Here is a 23,602-nt window from a genome sequence, read left to right as displayed (position 1 = left end):
TGCAATTCTGTTAATAAAATAACTTTTCTTAAATACACTCTTATTTATTAATATGTATAAAATAGTCACTAGGCTATAGGACATCTAGCCCAGGATATCCTGTGGAATCTGAGAGACCACATGAAGGAGATCCCAGTCATTATGACCAAATCCAATCTGTATAGACCAGCCAGCCATCAACTAGTGTGCTTCCTGACCAGAGATGCAGAAGCACAACCAGCATAGATTGTGCAAGGTTAGTCCAGCTTAATAAAACCACACAGGCAAATTTAGATTTCAAAAAATGAGAAAACCATAATGTTTTAACCACTAAATTACAGATAATTTGTCATAAGGTATTGCTAAAATGATGCAATATAAAATATCACGGGGATGTCTACATAAGCATTCATAATATCTCAGATCTGGTAGTATTTAAATAAAATGCCATTTCCCACCAAGGAGATACTTTCAGATGTCAGTGTTACTTACAAGAATTTTACCAAACCCATTCACCTCTCCTCTGTTTTGTAATGGGAATAAGATTTTTGTTGTTGTTGTTTTAACAACACAAAAGTTAAATATGGCCTTAGTACTCTTAAATTGGATCTCTTTTTTCTTAAGAATTATTTTATTTAACTTTATTATTTATTTATTTATTTAAATTTGACCAGAGAGGGGCAAAAAGAGAGAGGGAAAGTGAGAAAACAAGCTGTTAGTTTCAAGACTTGAACTATGGTTGTTCATGTGGGAGTCTAGCTCCCCTAACTACCATGTCCACCTGCTGGCCCCAAATTGGATCTCTTTCCTAGAAATTTTAAATTTATTTTTTGAAGTCTTTAGAAAATAGTTTACCATTAGGGTCTTATTTTCATTGTATTTTTAAGGTTGTATATAACAAAATATTAATCACAACCAATTAGTGATTACATGGTGTTTTCACATAATAACTATTTGAGATTATTGAAAATTAAAACTGAAAGAACTATATTGGAAGTCTTTCAAAGGTTACTGTGTACAATGTAAGCCCCATGTGTTACATGGGTTTGGATCTAGTCCTAGATAAGTAGAGCCATTTTGTATGAGTGAGTTTTATATGAATTTTGTTTTTCTAATAGTTCTCATTTGAGCTCCAAAGATCTGATGTAAAATGTTATTTATTTATTTTTTTTGGAGAGATTTTCGCTATAGGGCGCGTGCGCTCGCCAGACAGACAAAGAAAGACATAGAGACAGAAAGCGAGAAATCACCTCCCGGGGGGATGGTCACGCCGCAATCCCTTCTCCTCCATTCTCCTCTTGGGATCTTGGGCACGCACGCACACGCACCCGGCGTGAGTTTTAAGCCACCAGGTCCGGGACGTGAACCACAGTCAACTACGTGGGAGTCCAGCGACATAGCCATTACGCTAACTGCTGGTTCCCTAAAATGTTATTTTTGATTAATCTCAGTTCAATTTGTATTCCACCTGCATTGGAACCTAAGCCAATCAGTACACTTTGGCCTGGCTTAGTACTGGATTTCACATAGGGACTTCAGAACTGCTCTTGAACTCAGTAGTTCTAGAGGACAACCTCCCAATGCTGCAAGTAAAAGCAGGGGCCAGTAGATGGCAGAATGGTTACATTGTGGAACTCCCATGTAGTCGGAGTGGTTCAAATTCTAGACCCATTGACTTAAAACACACCAGGTATATGTGTGTGCATACCCAAGATCTTAAGAGGAGAATGGAGAATGAAAAGATTGCAGTGTGGCCATATCCCCTGGTGGATGATCTCTCACTTTCTGTGTGTCTCTCTCTCTGATTATCCAGTGAGCCCAACCTTTTTTATGTCACACATACCCACCCACATACACACACAAAATCAAAATGGCACACCTGATATCTAAATAGTCTCTAGCTATAAAAGTCTTCCTTTCAAATTAGAAAGTATGATTAAAGGTATTTTAGAAAGAAGGGCTGACAAGTGGCATGGTGGTTAAGGGTTTCTGGACTCCCACATGGCTGACCGTGGTTTGAGAACTCAAACTGGTGGCTTGCTTTTTCACTTTCCATCTCTCTCTGTCTCTCTCTCTCCCTCTCTGGTCAAATTAAAATAAATAAATAAACAAATAAAGTTAAATAAAGTAATTCTTTAAAAAAAGGTATTTTAGAAAAAGATGTTTTAGAGTGTCTTTCATTATCATTGATCACCTACTTTTCTGTTTGTTTAATCATTTGCAATCTCTATTTTCCTGTACTTTGTTTTCTACAACGTTTTCCTTTCTTTGGGTGAGATGAGAGAAAGAAGGAAGGTTTAGATTTAAGTAACAGACTCCAGAGGTTTCCTGAGGCTATCACATGTTAGATGGCTGTGCTATAACACTTTGTTCTAATTAACATTATGTTCATGTGACTGCTAAGTTAAATGAATTCATTTTGTGTGCACTTTTAAAGAGTAACTTTGGAAGTCTCGCTTTTGATAAATGTTTGCAATTGTGTTGTAGAAATTTGGAATTTTATTAACAACACACAATTATTCAGATAACCATTTCAGGTGCCCTCCCATAGCAAAGTTAGCCCAGGAGAGATACAATCATCTCGGTATGCTCTGTGTGATTCATGTGAAATTCAATCCTTTGGAGTTTGAGTTCTTAGCAAAATACCACTTCCTGTTTTTGAGGAAAAAAATGGCATAAAAAGTCATATAAAGAGACTCATAAAGCCATTGGACATCAAATAACTCTTACAAAACAACATTTTAATGAATTAAGTGTAAATGAATCAGAAACATGTGGGTTGAATTTCCCTTGAAATACCCATGGGCTTAAAAATTAAGGAAAAAAAAAAAGAATTGCTTGGCAAGGAATCATGTGCATTTTACTGAGCTCAAGACTTTCAAAAAAAAGAAAGAAAGAAAGAAAGCAGCCTTGATTCGGTTCACTTGGGGGAAAAAAAGAAAAAAAATCTGCTGTAGTCTTTATTTATTTTTTAATTCTACAAAAGTCAGACTGATGAGATAATTACATTTCTTTTTAGGTACAACATAAATTTATGCTAGACCATTTTTAAAGTACACTGACATTTTCATTAACGAGAGCCCTCAATAAAACATTGTCTTTTTGAGAAATGATAGTCAAGGAAAAACTAAAAACTATAGCTCAAATAAAGTTAATTAGGGCTGAAGTAAAGAAAATGAGGTGATCATTCAGTTCACTAACCCAAAAGATCCTAAATCCAAAGGAATAATGGACCTGGTTAGCTAACCACTGAACAAAAGGATAGAAAACAGTCATTCAAAGGCCCGAGCTCATAATATAAGAAAAGCTGAAATAAGTGAAAAATCTGTGTCTGGAGAGGAAGATATAGGATGAAATAAAAAGGCTGACAGAAGAAAATAAAATTGTCAAAGACTGAAAAACTTTGAATGGCAGCTCAAAATGGCCCGAATGCAGCAAGTGTACAAAGGCTAGAAAATTGGAGTTGGAAAAATCAGGAAAAATAAGAATCTCCAACAGGGTCTGGACAGAGTCTGTGAATCTGACCCACATAGGAAGGTCCTGCATTTGCATTTGGAGTCCTCCCAAATACACCAGAGTACGCATGTGTCCATGATCCAGAGCTAAAACCCTGGATGGTTCATAGTGTTAAGACAATGTTTGGGGTGCTGCATCTCTTTATTAAGAAAGAAATAAACTTTACAAAAAAGAGCATTCTAAGCAGTATTGTGAATGGAGAATGTTGATATGAATATAAATACATGTTGTTAGTCCTACCAACTTCTAAATATTAGAAACCATAGTACTCATTGTCCCTGTAAATTACTTATGTTAAGATATCTTAAAACATATGTGGATGCAGAGCCAAGAATAGCAGGTGAGAAGCATCCCTCCTCAGCTTTTCTTTTCAATTCACTCTCACCTGGCAGCTCACCTCACAATTCACCTCCCACATGCTTGCCACCCAGAATATTTTTTCGCCACAGTCACCTCAGCAAGTTCCAGCTTAAACAAAGGCATCTAGCAGGTGTACATGTCCCTGCCTTAAGGTGAGTAAGTCCAGGTCATGTATATCTGGATTGATGGCACTTGTGAGGGACTGCACTGCAAGACCCGGACCATGGATGGTGAGCCTAAGCATGTAGAAGTGTTGCCAGAGTAGAATTTTGAGAGTTCGAGCACTTTTCAGTCTGAAAGTTCCAACAGTGACATGTATCTCATCCCTGCTGTCATGTTTTGGGACCCCTTCTGCAAGGACATTGACAAACTGGTTTCTGTGAAGTTATCAAGTGCAATCAAAAGCCTGCGGAGACCAATTTAAATAGAAAATGGACATGGTGAGCAACCAGCACCCCTAGTTCGGAATGGAGCAGGGATGTACTTTGATGGGGACAAATGGGCATCCTTTTCATTAGCTTTCCAACAGCTTCCCTGAGCCCTAAGCTCCGTATTACTGTGGAGTGGTAACAAACAAAGCCTATGGCAGGGATATTGTGGAGGCTTACTACCCTGCCTGCTTTATCATGGACTCAAGATTGCGGGGACAAATGCTGAGGTCATTCCTGCCCAGTGGGAAATCCAAAAGACTCAGTGAAGGAATCAGCATGCAAGATCATTTCTGGGTGCCCTATTTCATCCTGATCATGTGTGTGAAGACGTGGAGTGATAGAAACCTTTGACTCAAAGCCTGTTTTGGGGAATTGGACTGGTGGTGCCAGCTCTATACCAACTTCAGTACCAAAGTCTTGCGGGAGGAGAATGGTTCAAAGTACATTGGAAAGGTCTTTGGAAAGCTGAGCAAGAGACACCAGTATCACATCCATACCAGTGATCTCAATGGGAGCCTGGACAATACCCAGCACCTGACTTCCAATATCAATGACTTTTTCACTGGTGTGGTCAACTATGGCACCAGCATCTACATTCCTCAGACTTTACCAGGAGAATAAGGGCTACTTTGTAGATGGGCACCTCTCTGCCAACTGTGAACCCTTCTCAGTGACAGAAACCCTCACCTGTACATGTCTTCTCAATGAAACTAACGACAAGCCCTTCCAGTACAAAAAGTAAGTGGACTAGACCTCCAGTCATCAAGCCCTTTTTAAATCATCCTGTTCCAGCTTTTCCCCTTTCCTGATGGCACTAAAGGTCTCAATTATAACTCAAAAGATGGGATATCATTTTATGTTCCTTGTGCCCAGTTAATCTTTCTGTCTTTGGATGATACAAGGGTCAATTTCGTAATCTCTTCATATCCATCCCCTCTTCCCATCACTGAAGTTTCTGAGTGTGCTAGTGGGGAGGGGTATGGGTATGCATAACACTGCTGCCATTTAATGAGGATGCTTGTCCAGCAGGCATAGCTTCCGGACAGGGCATGCATGTTTGAGAAAGAGAGGGAAGACATTTTCTTCATGTTAGCTGAAACCAAATGATTACATTAGGATTTCCCCTTTCCGTGGAAAGCTCTGTTCCTTAAGAGGTTATCAACAACTTTCTCTGAGAAGAGGGAGTTAGAGTAGGAGAGGTTGGAAAAAAGGAAGGAAAAGGGCCTTGCTCTCTTATGCTTCCTTTGCTTGGGGCTATATGCCCTCCAGGGAACATAAAGCTTAGAGTACAAACTGATGGATATCTGACCTTAACAGAAGAAAAAGTTCTTACTGCTCGATCCTCCATATATAACACACAGTAACATTTTTACATTTATATATAAAAATTAAAATAATTATATATGGGTGTGTGAGTATGTGTGTTTTTGTAGGGGAAAAACCATCCTGGTCACTGGGAGTTACATTTGAGGAAACTAGTCTGGTTTAGAATTAAAGATCTTTCAACTTATAAAAATCTATAGCATTTTTATATACAAACAACAAACAGAGGCAGAACTGAAAAAACTAATCCCATTTACCATAGCCACAAAAGTATAAGATGCCTAAGAATAAATTTAACTGAGGAAGTTAAAGACCTCTATAAAGAAAATTATGAAAAAAATTTTAAAAAATTGAAAATGACACAAAAAAGTGGAAGGACATCCCTTGGTACTGGACTGGGAGAATTAATATAATCAAAATGGCAATTCTACCCTAATTAATCAATATATTTAATGTAATTCCTATAAAATTACAAGAGACATTCTTCACAAACCTAGGAAAGACCATCAAAGAATTTGTCTGGAGTGATGAAAGACCCTGCATTGCCATAATAATCCTATGCAAGAAGCGTGGAATGAGCGGCATCATGGTATTGGCACAAAAATAGACATGTGGACCAATGGAACAGAATAGAGACCCCAGAAATAAACTCCCACACATACAGCCAACTTATTTTTGACAAAGGGTACCAGTCGATCCAATGGTGGAAACTGAGAGATTAGAAGACATAGAAGTATTTAAAATTGTTATAGACTCTGGAGACAATGTAGGAAGAGGGTAGGAAAAGAATAGTGTAAGGAAATAAATTAAGAAGAAAATAGAGAGGTAAGACACTTATGGGGCACAGATATGGATTATTATCTGTTGATGATAATGTGTTTTGTATCCTCAACTGGACTGGTGTGAAGCATATTCATGATGGGTAAATTCAACCTATAAGCAAAGTGATGGATAGTGATATAAATATAAATGTTACTTTATTCATAATACCTACACACAAAATAATCATAGAGGTTATATAGAATAAATAGTTATTGAGCAAGTTAACATTATATTTAAACAATAATCTCATAATAATATATTTTAGTTAGAAGTCATGAAGAGAACCAGCAGGTAGCATAGTGGTTGGGGCACTGGACTCCCACATGGCCAACTCAACTCCCTTTGAGTTTCAGACCTGATGGCTTGGAAATCATACAGGGCATGTGTGCTCGAGTGTCCAAAAATCCCAGGCGGAGAATGTGATGGCGGCATGGCCATCCCCCTGGGGGGTGATTTCTCACTTTCCCTCTCTCTTTCTCTCTCACTGTCTCTGCCTGTCTGTCTCTCTCTTTCCCCAACAAGCTCTTGCGCCCTATGGCAAAAATAAAAACAAAAACAAAAAACTTAGGTATGAAGGTCTTAGTAGTGCTGTGATAGTGTACCTACTAGCAGTAATAACCTCTCTCTCCAGAATAATTCAGATAAGAAAAAAATAAATTAGTATATATTTTAGGAACGATAAACAATATTTCATCATTATACCTTGTCAATGGAAAATAAAAATAACAGAAAAAGAGCTGATATAGAAAATACATTCACATGATACATACTCGTAAAAAATTGTAGCTTTCAGGAACAGCAGATAGTGTAATGGTTACGTCACTGGACTCCCACATGGAAGGTCACAGTTTGAGTCCCAGACCTAGAAGCTTGAAAGTCATGCTGGGCACATGTGTGTGTGTGCATGCCCAAAAGAAGAATGAAGGCGATAGTATTATGGTGTGGCCATTATCCTGGGAGATGATTTCTCACTTTTTGTTTCTCTGTCTCTTTGGCAAGCACATGTGCCTTATAGCAAAGAAAAAAAAATCTCCCTCTCAAAGAATAAAAGAAAACTGAGGTTCTCAAGACCACCTGATACTATAAATGTCATGCTCAGTGAAGCTCAGGTTTAACCATTGATTAATAATTCAATCATAAGTACATGATTTTTGCATTTTATCAGAGAAGCAGGCAGTATTTTATTTATTTTTCTTTCTACATTTGTGCTAAATGAGTAGAAAGACGAGGCCATTTTGGGAATTTTCAATGTGCTACAAGATTTCAACATATATAGCTAGTTGAATGTCATGTCATAAGAGTGTAATGATGCAGAATTTCTGCTCCATGATTTAACTTTCATTTTCTACAACCGCCTCTTTCAATTATGTTTTATCAATCCTTCCTTTCTCATCCCTTAGTGACATTTGGGAATTCCAAAATGTTTGGACAAGTCCTAATAGTTATAATACATACCCTTTGAAAATTAAGCTCAAATTCAATGGGAAAATCAACTTCTCTTAAATCAGTCTGGATTTGACCCGAGACCCAGATGTAGGCTGTGCTGGGTGAGGCAAGATCTAGCTTAGAGCTCTCCCCTTCCTTTCTTCAGAGAATAGCTCTGCCAGTGTGCCAAAGTGGGAGAAACATGAGTCAAACGAATTGAGTGTCTTGACCTAACTGTCTGCTTTTTTGATCCTTTTCTTTCTGTCTCTGCTTTCTTCACACTCTGGGCCACCATGAGGAGGAAAATTTTTACATATTGGTGAAAGTGATCTGCTGGTGACTGAAGCTTAAAGGCGAGTTCACTCATCTCCTAAAAGCTCTTCTGGAATGTATAGGTTTTGCTGAAACGTTAACCTTGGCACTTTATGTGGGGGATAACCTCCTTGTAAATCATGATTTCGTTACAAATTAAATATGTGGTGTGTCTGATTAAGAACACTTTTATGTAGTCATATAGTATCTATGGCTCTTTGTTTAAATGTCTTATACTAAGATGTATACCAGTTTTTATAAATTTGAGATGAATTTCTGAATAATTTGATGAGTCCTACAACTCAGGAACAGCCAAAAAAGCTATTTTATCATGTGTTTTTCAGCTCTTTTGAAATTATGTTAAATTTATAACTTAATTGAATTATAGATGAATGACCCTGTATATCATCACAACAGTTATGTGTGCACCTACACAGGTGTGTACACATGTGAATCCATGTGTACAAATAAGTAGGCATGTATGCGTGTGGTGGGTATAGAGGTGTGACAAGGAGTATCAGATCTAACCAAAATAAATTTATTCAATGCAGACATTTCATGTTAGCATATCCTTCACTCTTCTTACTTGAGATTGCCTTCTGAAAAATATTAAATCCATTTAGAATACCACAATGGAAATTAAATCAGCTGTTGTATGTAAATTTCTGAAGTTTTTTCTCTGTCATCGGGACAGGTCAGTTGCACAGAGCATCTCATCTTACCCCTAGAGTTCTGGAAGAACTTGATCCTTGAGAACACCTGTTAGTAGCATGGCTTGGCATTTTCTGTTCTCTTTTGCTTTTGAATGCTATTTCACCCAGCTGTTGATAATTAAAGAAACAAAGCAAATCCCTCTTGTGGATGCTGGTCTCCAAAGGAAGCGAAGGGAGCATAAAGCCAAAGAACACCATAAGCCTTTTATTTTAAACCAGAAAGCACGTTGCACTATATTCTCCTTGACTGCAAAACCACAGGAATGGATTAATATCACTTGCCACGAGATATCTCTGTTTACAAATGTGGGGAGAGGGCATGAGTAGAATATTAATTTATGATGTATGACCTTACATTTTTTGAAATGTTTTAAAACCACATGTATTTGAATCAGTGCATGATAAATGTATCAGCCATATAAGATAAATAATATGGGTAAGTACCAAGAGTTGAGTTCTTTCCCAGAAATTACTATTTTTAGCTCTGTTGGCATTTCAAATATTATACCAAGATGAAGAGCTAGTAAACAGCAAATCAAGATCAAATCAAGATCAAGATCAAAGCAAAATGCTGGCATCAGACAAGTCCCTTTGATTAATCTTTATCTTTTAATATTTTCCATATAAATACATATGTGTGAATGTTTGTAATATAATATATTCAGTAATGTGCGTATATGGCACAATAATGGTAAAGAAAAATGAGAAAATTTATATAAAAATAATAAAATTTATATACATAAATGTGTGTGTGTGTGTGTATAAATGTTTTGCCATAGGGCACATAAACTTTCCAGAGGGAGACAGAAAGAGACAGTGAGAGGGAAAGTGAGAGATCACATGCAGATGGACATGCTGCAATCCCTTCTCCTCCATTCTCCTTTTGGGATTCTGGGCATTCACGTGCATGGGACTGGCATGATTTTCAAGACTCCAGGTCCAGGACTTGAACTGTGGTGGGCCATGTGGGAGTCCAACACTTTAACCACTATGATACCTGCTGGTCCCTATATGTTGCTATTTAAATACTTACAAATTGAACTATATAAGCACAATGATGACATGTCCTATATCTTAGTTTTTTGTTTTGTTTTTGTTTTTTCACATTTATGTATGTGTGTGTGTGTGTGTGTATATGTGTGTATATATATATATATATATATATACAGTTATGTGTGTACCTACACAGGTGTGTACACATGTGAATCCATGTGTACAAATAAGTAGGCATGTATGCGTGTGGTGGGTATAGAGGTGTGACAAGGAGTATCAGATATATATAATATCTTTTTTTTCTTGAGCAAGGACAGAGAGTCTACACCCTCTACAGGGTGTGATTCTGTGATTCACCCAAGTCCCAGCCAGACCTGGGTTATGGGCACACATGTACCCAACATACCTAAGGAGACATCTCTGAAACAAGATACCTTCCCATGGGAAGAAGCCTCTCACTGATCCTTGTCACTCTCTTTTTTTAAGGACTAGGCTAGTGTGCATCTTAGCAATTTAGCATATTTGTAATACTTTCTTTTGTTTCATGAAATAAGGATGTCATGAACATCTAAAATATGCAAAGCATTTAGCAAGATATTACGGTTAATAAAGAAAAAATAAACATAGGCCAAAAAAACCCTATTGAATATTTCTTGAAAGTCTAAAATTCAAAATCTTGCTCTCAGCTGCCTTTCAGGTCTTGTTACCCTTCTCTCAGTACAACTACTTAAAATCTCCAGAATGAGCCTTAGAATTCAGAAAAAATGTGTGCTCCTTGTGCAAAGTAGTGTCCTTCATCTTTAACTCAAAATTTTAATAAATCATCTACATGTAATCAATTCATTTAGGAGATTATTATAGTATGTCAGCATAGTGGTAATGAGGATCTGATCTAGAGTGATGGAAATTGGGATGAAATTGAGAAAATAGGTTTAATTGGTGCTAGCATGTGTATTGAAAAGATAGGATGTAGAGACAAATTATTTATGAGAAATTAAGGGAAAAAAACGTTTTAGACATGTAAAGTTTCAAGTGTAGATGACTAGGAAGATGGTAATGCCACAAATATAAATAAGAATGTCAGAAAAAACACCTTGTGGACCAGCCCATGGTGTGGTGGTTAAGGTGGTCAACTACATAGTCATCCACATGGTCAACTACATGATTTTAGTCCCAGACCCAGAGGCTTAAGAAACACTTTGGATGTGTGTGCACGCATGTCCCAAATCTCCAAAGGAAGGAGAAATGAAAGAAAAGGGGTTGTGGAGATCACATAATCTCTCTCTCAGTCTCTCTCAAGTGAGAACATATGCTCTCTCAAAAATTAAAGAAAAATATAACTTATATTTTTAAATATAGCTTGATTTGTATGTAAAATAAAATCAATTTTGTTATTTTAAATGAAAGATATTTATAAGACATCCTGGAAATATTATGGAAGTACATAAAAAAATAAGAACAAAAACCTTACAACTAGTCAAGAAGTATTAAGGGGCATCCGGATTGAAAATATAAGAACAAGGAGGCCCACAAAAAAATAAAAACAAAACAAGAAAAAATATTGAGGAATACTAAATGTTTAGAAAATAATAAAAGATTGAAGAGCCCCAAGCTTGTAGCAGTCTATGACAAACATCTATAGTGCTGGAAGCCACATAGTCAACCACAGGTTCAGATCCCTAGGTTAGCCTGAAAATATTACAGGCACATTCACATGTGCCCAGGATATTGAAGACCTGGAAGACTGGGAAAGGGGATCACAATACAACAGGTCTTTGTTAAGTATGCTTCTGTTTCTAATTCTCTCTCTCTCTTTTTTGTGCATTCATACACTCTATCGTAAATAAACTAAACCAAAAAAGAAAAAGTTTAAGGAGCTAGGTACCAACACACACACACACACACACACACACACACACACACACACAATCAACTTTCTCATTTCAGAATGGTTAGGAAAAAAGAATCAGAAGCAGAGTGGCCAATAATGTTATGTATTACAAGTACACAGGACTAAATATAAAATTAATAAAGACAGCTACTCGGAATCAGGTGAATTTTTTTGGAGAGTTTTTTTTTGTTTGTTTGTTTTTGTTTTTGTTTTTGTTTGCTATAGGGCACGTGCGTTCGCCAGACAGACAGAGAGAGACATAAAGACAGAAAGCGAGAAATCATCCCCCAGGGGGGATGGTCACGCTGCAATCCCTTCTCCTCCATTCTCCTCTCGGGATCTTGGACATGCACGCACACGCGCCAGACGTGAGTTTTAAGCCACCGGGTCCGGGACGCGAACCACAGTCGACTACATGGGAGTCCAGCGACATAGCCATTACTCTAACTGCTGGTTCCCAGAATCAGGTGAATTTTAAGAGACAAAAAAAAGTAGCAGGTCGGATGAAATAGTCATAGTGCTTAGAAATGAGTTTGAAATAGTGATCAAGTGAAGAACAGTAATTTATTTTTCAGGGATTTAAAGGGTAAAGAAGTCAACAGAGAGTGTAAGAGCTTAAGGGAGACTGAATGAGCTACAAAATGCAATTATTCCTGTAGAGATAAGTCTGTTCCTGAAACTGCATTATTGAGTATTCATATAGTAAAATCTCAGAGTTTATTTTTTTCATTTTGGGAAAAAAACTTACACCACATTATAGCCCACCCTCCAAATATTACAAAACATACTTTAAAAGGAAAGAAAAAAATCAGGTAAAAATGCCTACATAATATAAATTAAGTGCCAATTAATTAATAATTTAAAATGTGATAAACTCACTAGTTGGTATAGTTGAGTGTGTTAATCAAAAATAACATATGGTAGTGATGGATCATGCTTTACTTCTATGCTTTATAAAATACATAAGATGGCAACCTTGGTGTAATGAATGAACTTATGTGTAGTATTCTATCCAAGGTAGAAAACTCAGTAAAGCATATTTCTATTTTAGTTTATTTTAGTTCGCTACAGGACATGTGCACTCACTGCAGAGATACTGAAGTAGATATAAAGAGAGAGTGAAAAACACTTGGTATGGCATGATATGCCATATTCTAATCCCTTCCTCTTTATTCTCCTCTTGGAATTTTGAACACACATTCTCACATTCCTGGAGAGTTTTTCAGGTCACTGGGTTTGGGACTCAAATAGTTCAACTGACTATATGGGATCCAGCCACTTTAACATCCATGACACCTACTCATCCATTTTTAAATTGTTTTAAGATATTTACTTGAGAACTAATTATACAGAGTAGTAAGGAAGGCTAGAAGACCTTTTATTCTGGAATTTTTCTAAAATGATGAAGGCTCTGAAGGGAACTCAGATTTTATTTGGAATCTACGTGATCAGAGAATACCTCATAATCTGATCTGCTGTCTAATTTGGATGTGCCAACTCTCCACAGATGACAGGGAATTTGGACCCTGATGAGTCAGTTGCTGCTGCAGTGAGGGCTACCCAAGTCAAAATCACATCTCATCCCCATATAAAGCAAATATTGGAGCAAGATGAAAGAACTTGTGCACCTATAAAGATCAGGAACATGACAATGTGACCTTAGAATGAGATATCATAAAAGAGGCCTTCTACAGTAGGCATAATATAAATAAAGGAGATTAAGTGTTTACAATAGTTCTTTGAGGAAGAGAAATGATCCTTCTGTTGGCACTAGATGAAACTGATTTTAATCACGGTAATAGAGGTCAAAGATAGATGCTTTGTGAAAGAAAAATTCTATAATAGAACATTTAGGAAGAAAATTATTATTTTTTTCTCTGTGACTAGAAGATCTCATAAAAAGAAAAATCAAGTAATATGGTGTGGGGACTCTGTAATTGCAGTTTGATGAAAGAAAAGATGGGGGTAGGGAAGGAGATGTTCTAAGAAAGAACTTTATAATCTAACCGGTTCAATTTGCTGCAAAATTGTTTCCTCTTATAAAGTACCAAAATTCAAAGAGGATACACTTTGGTCTAGGGAAATCACACAAAATAAATATCTAAAAATTCTTCAAAATTACATGAGCCCTGCACCACAATGAAAGCAAAATATTGAGCCAGTGTGAAAATAAGTCTATTTTTCATATTATAACTTTTCTTCTTGAAACCTTGCAAAAATGTAATGAAATATTATTACACCAAAGTATTTTGTAGGCTTTAATGATTTTCTTTTTTTAAACAAATAAACTTACAAATGGCTGTTACATAAGAAATATAAAGAGATACGTCCATAAGAGTAATCCAAAATTTATTTTTATATCTAGAGTATAAATTACTGAAGAAACACTTGTATCACCTTTTTCTGATATAAAGGTGTAGGAGCAAAGGAAATCTCTGCCTCTCAAAGGTTCTACTGAAAAAATCACTGACAATAGGCTGATTGATAGAGGGGAAAAATACAGATGTATTTTAACATACACATTTTGTATATGGAAACCACAGAAAATTATGAATTCAAAGAAAAGCCAGATAGCTGAGACTTAAATACCCTCTTCATAGAAGAGAGTAACATGAGATGACAGGTAATTTCAGAGTAAATTATTTTTAGGGGTAAAGAATGGGACAAATGCTAAGATAATAATAAATAATTTTGTTTGAGGACTACTGCGTAGATTATGGAGACAAACAACAGCTTGTGACAAACCCTGTATAGGTATGTCGACATTACTCAACCTTCCTGCCTACAACATGAGCTTAAGTTAAGGAAACCTCAAGAGGAAGATAGAGTAATTGTTTTCTTCTGTGAGGAATCTTGTCTACAAGCCAATAAGGAGCTATCAGAGTAAAGATCTTTCCTACATTTTGGGAGAGAAAAGGATACAAGATGGTGAGTCAGGAAATAGGGGTCAAGAGAAAGGTCAAAGACTTTGGTTCTGGGGCTACTTCCCTACTTCAACACATCAAAACACCAATCTTTGGAGTGTTGGTTTCTGAGTTCCAACATAAGCAACACAAACAATATAAGCATAAGTTCTTTCCCCTTCTCCAGTTTTGCTTCAGTCATAGATAAGATGTGGTTTTGACTTGGGCAGCCCACACTAATTTGTAAACTACTAGTGCTGCCATTTTGCAAATTCACAAATTACAGTATTGTCTATGGTCATTTGTAGAGCTAAATAGCATGAATCTTTGTCAAAAAAAAAAAAAGAAAACAATAATGAATAAGAAAAGAAGGAACCAGCAGTTAGCGTAATGGCTATGCCGCTGGACTCCCACGTAGTTGACCACGGTTCGCGTCCCATACTCGGTGGCTTAAAACTCAGGTCGGGCGCATGTGCGTGCATGCCCAAGATCCCAAGAGGAGAATGGAGGAGAAGGGATTGCGGCGTGACCATCTCCCCTGGGGGGTGATTTCTCGCTTTCTGTCTCTATGTGTCTCTCTGTCTGGTGAGCGCACGCGCCCTACAGCAGAAAAAAAAAAAAAAAAGAAAAACCTCTCCCCCAAAAAAGAAAAGACAAGATATATTAAATACAAAAGAATATTGTATTATTAGTTTAGGCATTTACCCTAAAACCCATCACTTTTGTATATAATCTTATCCCAGAGCATCTCAATCAGATATATATAGACTGTAACATTGTCTAGCTTCTGACCACTAATGGAGTTTGCTATTTAAAATGTGTATCCCAAAAACACCCTCAAAAACACAATTATATATTCAAATATTGGTAGAATTTAATTTTGAATGTGTTAATGTTCATGCTTTGGCTAGAGTGATAAGACTAGTAAATGTGGGGAATGTTTTCATTCAACATTTATGAAATCAGCAAACATATTTAAACAGTACACCAGGAGATAATCTAAAAGATGGACAACCTAGAAATAGTCTGTAAGAGTCATGAGCATGTCAACCTAAAAAGGAAGGTTGGGGTGTTGATGATAACATGTATAGTATTCTCAGCTGTACTGGTCTGAGAAGTATTTCATGTTGGATAAATTATTTATACAAGTCAAATGATATATAATGATTGAATATTTTTAAAAATTTAATGAGAATTAATAATAATCTGAGAAAATTCTGAAAAGCTATTTGATGATGATGTGGATAGTGATGTCTTTGTCTTGACTGATGTACATGGTAATCATGTTGGAAAAAGAAATGTAACACACTATAAAGATACATGTGATTCAATATAATATAAAGAAGATTATGATAATAATAAATAACATTTAAAAAAAAAGAAGGATGGAGGCCAGCCAGTGATGTATCAGTGAAACATAAGGCTCTGCATTGCTGTTCCACATGCTAAGCTCCCATTTTGCATCCAGAGACCTCCCTGAACACACTGGCCATGCACATACCTATGATCTGGCACTGGCTGAAGCTAGAGGTGAGACACAACTTCAAGAATCCTGTTGGAAGTACTATTTGGTTTGCCTCTTTTCTTGCCTTTCTTTCTTCTCTCTCTCTCTCTCTCTCTGATGAAAGAAATAAACTTTCTTCTGAAGGAAGACTGAGGCAAAGTAAGTAAAACAAAAATATTTATTTTGGCTAAGGTTAGGACTACCACCCAGACACCACAAAATCAAAGTTGCCCCAAATAACGAATGCTGAGGTCTTACAGATTTCAGGCTGACTTTAAGGGCAAAACAGCAAGGTGTCTTATATAGCAAAACTAACCGAAAATCCTATGATGACAGGAGAAGGATGACCTCATAGTCACCAGGAGTCACTTTGCTTAAGCTTAAGCAACGTGTGTAGACAGTGTGAGTCTGAAAGGTAAAGGAATGATGTAACTGGACAGTCAGAATATTTCTAAAACAAAAATATCCAATGAGTTTAGTTTCTTGAGCTATTTCAGGTGTACATTCCTGAGAAAGTCACAAGAAGCCCGAACTTTTATTTCTTTATTGAACTGACTTAGGTAGACTGGAATCCTCTGTTGCCAGGAGAAATTAGTCTATTTTGGAATTTATCAGCTTCTCTAAAGCTTGTTTGATGATGTGACATTTTACCATGGGTGACTCCACTATGGTCTGGTCTATTGGAGCCTGGAGCAGGAGCTTAGTCCAAAACAATGAATTCCTATAATTTTTATTTAAAAATAGCAAACTCACTCTCTCTAACTTGTTTCTTAGGAAGGATACTGGAAGAAGGGTTTTGCGAGACTATTTTTCCTTCTTGGCAACATTTATTTCCTCAATATTAACTTAAATGTCTTTTATTAGCTATATATATAATTGATGCTGCAGTAGACTTGTTTTTAAAGTTTATTCCATGAGTGGAGAGACAGAGAGTAACAGACACAGAAACTAAGATACAGCACACTTGACAAAATCTTGATGCTTCTATCCACCCATAACCTCAGCCAACCTAGATCATGGACTCTGCAGGCTCGGTGTAGTCACGACGGTCTCCAGATAAGAACCAGTACCTTCCCGTGTCGGTCTGCCTTGAAGAACATCACATTTTACCACTTCCCCAACATCCAGCCTTTGATTTCGCAGTGTGTCATAGCATCAGTAAAAGGAGATTTTTTTTTTCAAATTATTTTACGTGAATCAATTTAACCAATGTGCACAAGTTCAAATCAGTGCTTCAGAACTAAAAGTGGTCCATTTACCTTATTGATGTGATAATACATCGTAAAGGAATTAAGTGAAGGAAATCTCCCTAACCCTCTTAAAGGTTCTGCTAAAAATCACAGAGGAAAGCACATAGATTTATTTAAACAGACACATTTTGTACACAGGAGTTGTGGAAAATTGTAAGGTCAAGGAATGGTAAGACAACCATGGCTTATATACTCTCCCCTTAGCAAAGAGGGAAAAACAATTTTATAATAAATTATTTTTGGAGGAAAGGAATGGGTCCAATGCTAAGACAATGGTTAGTAAATACTTCTCTTTAGGCACTAGGTGGGCTTGGGGGACAGACAATAGCTCATGACAGAATCTGTCCAGGTGTGTTGACACTTCCTAATCTTTCTGCCTGCGACATGAGATTAGTTGATGAAATGCAAGGGAGAGACCAGAGGTAACCGTTTCCTTCTTTGGCAGCTTTAGTGTACAGGTTAACAATGGAATATTCCACACTGGTAGGAAAAGAAAATCCAAGATGATGGAGAGATGGGGAGCAAGCAGAAGGTCAGAGAGGGAGGCTTGGTTCTGAGGCTGCTTCTCCAGTTCAGCATGTCAGAACGCCGGTCTTTGGGGTACCAGTTACTGAGTCCCAACAACGTCTAAAAATGTGTTAAAAGCGAGCATTTTACTGAGCATAATCAATGTCGGTGCTGCTAATGAGTTTTGATGAGGAGTTATAAATCATAACAAGTTTTGGTTTTGAGAATTGTATGTCAAGAGATCTGAATTGCTTTTCTTTTTTAGTAAATTGGCCATACTTGAAATATTACTACTAAACAAATAATAATATGGCTTCAAAGTTTCTTTTGATACCTCTACCTCCTCATCAGAATAAAAGTGTTTATAAAAGTAAAGAGGCATGAGCTATTACCCTGATTCATTATTTGTCTATCAAAATACTTATTTTTAATAGTGCATTTCTCATGAAGTAATTTTATGTGAAATTGCGGCATTACTATGTGTTTAATCGTGATTCTGAAATTTGCTTGGTAACTAAAGCATTGCTAAACATGCAAATGAAATTTAGAAGTAAGGACAAAGAAACTTTTATTCACTTTATTTTATTTTTGATTCATTCATTTTTCATTCTGATCATCAGAACTAGCTGTTTGTTATGGAGATTAAATATAAATTTTGTAAACATGCTGAACATAATACCTGACTTCTTGGATTAAAAACCTCATTAAGAAACATTATGCATACTGTTCACTTTAATATTTTTAACCAAGAAAATTTAAATTTTAAAGGACTTAATTTGGAACACAACATGATCCAATTTAGAACACAAGGCTTTAACGTCCCATTCAAGGACCAGCAGATATCGTAATGGTTATGTCACTAGACTCCCAGTAGTCCACCGTGGTTCAAGTCCTGGACCAGTGGCTTAAAACTCAAACCAGGCATGGGCCGGGGGTGATTTCTTACTTTCTGTCTCTCTGTCTTTCCGGCGAGCACATGCACACTATGACAAAAATCTCTCTCTTAAAAAAAAATATATCATTCATACTTTTTCCATGGACTCCAATATATCTAAAGGACATAACTTGTTATAAAAGGAAAATTGTGTTATAACCTATAGGAAGTTTTACATTTCCCCTTTCCTCTTAAGGTTTGATAATGTTTAGTCAGATAAGTAGTTTAATTGGGGGAAAAATGTATGAAAAAGCTTACTACATGCATTATGCACAGGAGCCATACAAAATATGAGGCTCTAGATGACCAAAGATTTTTAACTATACAGAAAAAAACAGAAGCTTAGATTAAGATACCACTGGGCAAGGGGAGGAAAGGTCCAAAATCTTATCTTGTTTTTTCAGCCTATTGGTGGACCTCTAGTCTCCTTCCTGTGCCCAGGCAGGCAAGAGGCAGCTCAGGGAAAACCTGCTTGCCTCAGCTGCTCACTTGACTAATGTAAATAGATATAAACTTATCTTATAAAGGTTAGCTTTTCTTTTTCTTTTTCAAAAGCTAATTTTCCTCTGAATTGTCATTTTAAAATATGCCAAAGAAGAACATTTACTTGTTTGTTTGTTTATTTATTTTAGAGAGAGATTTTTGCTATAGGGGTCAAGGGATCACCAGAGAGAGAGAGAGACAAAAAGCAAGTAATCGCCCCCCCTCTTAAAGGTTCTGCTAAAAATCACAGAGGAAAGCACATAGATTTATTTAAACAGACACATTTTGTACACAGGAGTTGTGGAAAATTGTAAGGTCAAGGAATGGTAAGACAACCATGGCTTATATACTCTCCCCTTAGCAAAGAGGGAAAAACAATTTTATAATAAATTATTTTTGGAGGAAAGGAATGGGTCCAATGCTAAGACAATGGTTAGTAAATACTTCTCTTTAGGCACTAGGTGGGCTTGGGGGACAGACAATAGCTCATGACAGAATCTGTCCAGGTGTGTTGACACTTCCTAATCTTTCTGCCTGCGACATGAGATTAGTTGATGAAATGCAAGGGAGAGACCAGAGGTAACCGTTTCCTTCTTTGGCAGCTTTAGTGTACAGGTTAACAATGGAATATTCCACACTGGTAGGAAAAGAAAATCCAAGATGATGGAGAGATGGGGAGCAAGCAGAAGGTCAGAGAGGGAGGCTTGGTTCTGAGGCTGCTTCTCCAGTTCAGCATGTCAGAACGCCGGTCTTTGGGGTACCAGTTACTGAGTCCCAACAACGTCTAAAAATGTGTTAAAAGCGAGCATTTTACTGAGCATAATCAATGTCGGTGCTGCTAATGAGTTTTGATGAGGAGTTATAAATCATAACAAGTTTTGGTTTTGAGAATTGTATGTCAAGAGATCTGAATTGCTTTTCTTTTTTAGTAAATTGGCCATACTTGAAATATTACTACTAAACAAATAATAATATGGCTTCAAAGTTTCTTTTGATACCTCTACCTCCTCATCAGAATAAAAGTGTTTATAAAAGTAAAGAGGCATGAGCTATTACCCTGATTCATTATTTGTCTATCAAAATACTTATTTTTAATAGTGCATTTCTCATGAAGTAATTTTATGTGAAATTGCGGCATTACTATGTGTTTAATCGTGATTCTGAAATTTGCTTGGTAACTAAAGCATTGCTAAACATGCAAATGAAATTTAGAAGTAAGGACAAAGAAACTTTTATTCACTTTATTTTATTTTTGATTCATTCATTTTTCATTCTGATCATCAGAACTAGCTGTTTGTTATGGAGATTAAATATAAATTTTGTAAACATGCTGAACATAATACCTGACTTCTTGGATTAAAAACCTCATTAAGAAACATTATGCATACTGTTCACTTTAATATTTTTAACCAAGAAAATTTAAATTTTAAAGGACTTAATTTGGAACACAACATGATCCAATTTAGAACACAAGGCTTTAACGTCCCATTCAAGGACCAGCAGATATCGTAATGGTTATGTCACTAGACTCCCAGTAGTCCACCGTGGTTCAAGTCCTGGACCAGTGGCTTAAAACTCAAACCAGGCATGGGCCGGGGGTGATTTCTTACTTTCTGTCTCTCTGTCTTTCCGGCGAGCACATGCACACTATGACAAAAATCTCTCTCTTAAAAAAAAATATATCATTCATACTTTTTCCATGGACTCCAATATATCTAAAGGACATAACTTGTTATAAAAGGAAAATTGTGTTATAACCTATAGGAAGTTTTACATTTCCCCTTTCCTCTTAAGGTTTGATAATGTTTAGTCAGATAAGTAGTTTAATTGGGGGAAAAATGTATGAAAAAGCTTACTACATGCATTATGCACAGGAGCCATACAAAATATGAGGCTCTAGATGACCAAAGATTTTTAACTATACAGAAAAAAACAGAAGCTTAGATTAAGATACCACTGGGCAAGGGGAGGAAAGGTCCAAAATCTTATCTTGTTTTTTCAGCCTATTGGTGGACCTCTAGTCTCCTTCCTGTGCCCAGGCAGGCAAGAGGCAGCTCAGGGAAAACCTGCTTGCCTCAGCTGATCACTTGACTAATGTAAATAGATATAAACTTATCTTATAAAGGTTAGCTTTTCTTTTTCTTTTTCAAAAGCTAATTTTCCTCTGAATTGTCATTTTAAAATATGCCAAAGAAGAACATTTACTTGTTTGTTTGTTTATTTATTTTAGAGAGAGATTTTTGCTATAGGGGTCAAGGGATCACCAGAGAGAGAGAGAGACAAAAAGCAAGTAATCGCCCCCCCCCCCAGGTTGGGATGGCCATGCTTTCGTCCCTTCACTTCCATTCTATTGGATTTTAGGCACGCACGCTCATTCACCCGGCATGACTTTCAAGCTGCTAGGTCCAGGGCTCAAATCATGGTCGACTAAGTGGGAGTCCAACCATGTAACCACTACACCTCTGCTGGCCCAAAGAAGAGTATTTTAAAGTGATATATTTTGGTCTTCATAAAGTGATGGCAATAGAATTCTGTGTGTGGTTTATATAAATAATATCATAGTGTATTTGCATGAATGACTTTCTTCAGTTGCTACAATTTCAGTTACATTGTTAAAGTATACAAAAGACATGCCTCTACTCATAAATCATTACCTTTATTAATGCAGAAAGAAGTTTAAATATAAATCTAAAATAAGTAAAATTCAAATGGTTTATTTCAACCAAGGGTTTAGAACGAATTGCTTGTTTGACACAAATTCCAGATGCCTATTAAGCGTACTAAATGACCACCTACGAAGCTAGTTTTATAATCAAGAGATGAGCAAGTAGAGGGAGGTTACTAAATTTGGGCAAAATTGAATGTTGTTCCATTTAAAGTAACACAGACAGCTAATTGGGGCCAGATCTTGCTTTTTGTCTCATTAACTTGAGAACATTGCAGTGAAGAAAAGGTGGTATAACCAAACCATAAAAAATCCAAAGTGTCTCCATATTAAACTTAGTCTATCTCAATAGAGTAAATCTTAGGAAAAATAGTCTTTAAAATCTCTCTCTCTCTTTTCTGTTTAACTTTATAATGGGTTTTATAGAACGTAGGCGTTTGCCTCCCTCGCAATAGATGGAGCCTAATAATTAACTAACAGCCAATAACTTTGCTGAGTCTGTTTTCTTTCTTTTTTTTTTTTTTGGAGAGATTTTCACTGTAGGGCGCGTGCGCGCGCCAGACATACAGAGAGAGACATAGAGACAGAAAGCGAGAAATCACCCCCCAGGGGCGACGGTCACGCCGCAATCCCTTCTCCTCCATTCTCCTCTCAGGATCTTGGGCACGTACGCACACGCGCCCGGTGCAAGTCTTAAGCCACCGGGTCCGGGACACGAACCGCGGTCGACTACGTGGGAGTCCAGCGACATAGCCATTATGCTAACTGCTGGTTCCTGAGTCTGTTTTCTTTGAAGAGAAGTTTTTGTTATACGGAGTGTGCACTCACTGGAAAAGCAGAGAGAGACAGAGAGACAGAAAGTGCAATTTAAAAATTAAAGAAATTAATTCTACACATGAATACTATTTTGATTAGAAAGTAGAAATGTAGATTTTTTTTTTCTTTTTGGTGAGAGGGCACTTGTACTTGCAAGAGAGTGTCAGAGAAGGAGAAAAGAAAGGAACTCCCCCCATAGGGAGTGATAACACCTCAATCCTTTCTCTTCAATTTCCTCCTTTTTGGGGGATTCTGGACATGCATACATGTGTTCCTGACATTTACCAGTGGGTCAGGGAACTGATTCCCCCCTCCCCCGGTGTGGGGGATGGCCATGGAAATCCCTTCTCCATTCTTTTCTTGGGATCTTGAGCATGCAGGCACATGGGCTGGGCATGAGTTTAAGCCATGGGTCTGGGACTCCAACTGCAGTTGACTACTTGGGAGTCTAGCAATGTAACCACTATGTATCCACTACTCCCGACCTGGCTGAATCTTTACAGATATTGAGATACAGAGACCAGAGGAGGAAAAAAATCACCTGCTCCCCAATGACCAACTAAGATTTTAGCAGCTCAAGCATTACAAAGCCACACTTAGCTTCTAAACCAGCACCTAAGTTTTATCTTGACTCACTCTGCTTCTGCTGCCTTGTTAATCTTGCTTATAATCCCCTTGCTAAGAATGGAAACCAGTTGTTCTGCCCTACCCTGCCTATTTGAATGAAAATTGCACCCCAAGCCACCTCCTGATGCTGTCAGTCTCCTTGTGATCC

The 23,602-nt window shown here is 37.0% G+C and overlaps 1 pseudogene; it reads left to right on the top strand.

The window, feature by feature from the left end:
* LOC102495560 (glutamine synthetase pseudogene) overlaps positions 1-23,602 on the top strand; it is a 44,007-nt pseudogene that overhangs the window by 1,501 nt on the left and 18,904 nt on the right.

This window comes from Tupaia chinensis, unplaced genomic scaffold, assembly GCF_000334495.1.
Source record: "Tupaia chinensis unplaced genomic scaffold, TupChi_1.0 Scaffold141724_1, whole genome shotgun sequence".
Taxonomy (NCBI): domain Eukaryota; kingdom Metazoa; phylum Chordata; class Mammalia; order Scandentia; family Tupaiidae; genus Tupaia; species Tupaia belangeri.
The sequence above is the reverse complement of the archived record's forward strand: the minus strand, read 5'-3'. Positions and strand labels throughout refer to the sequence as shown.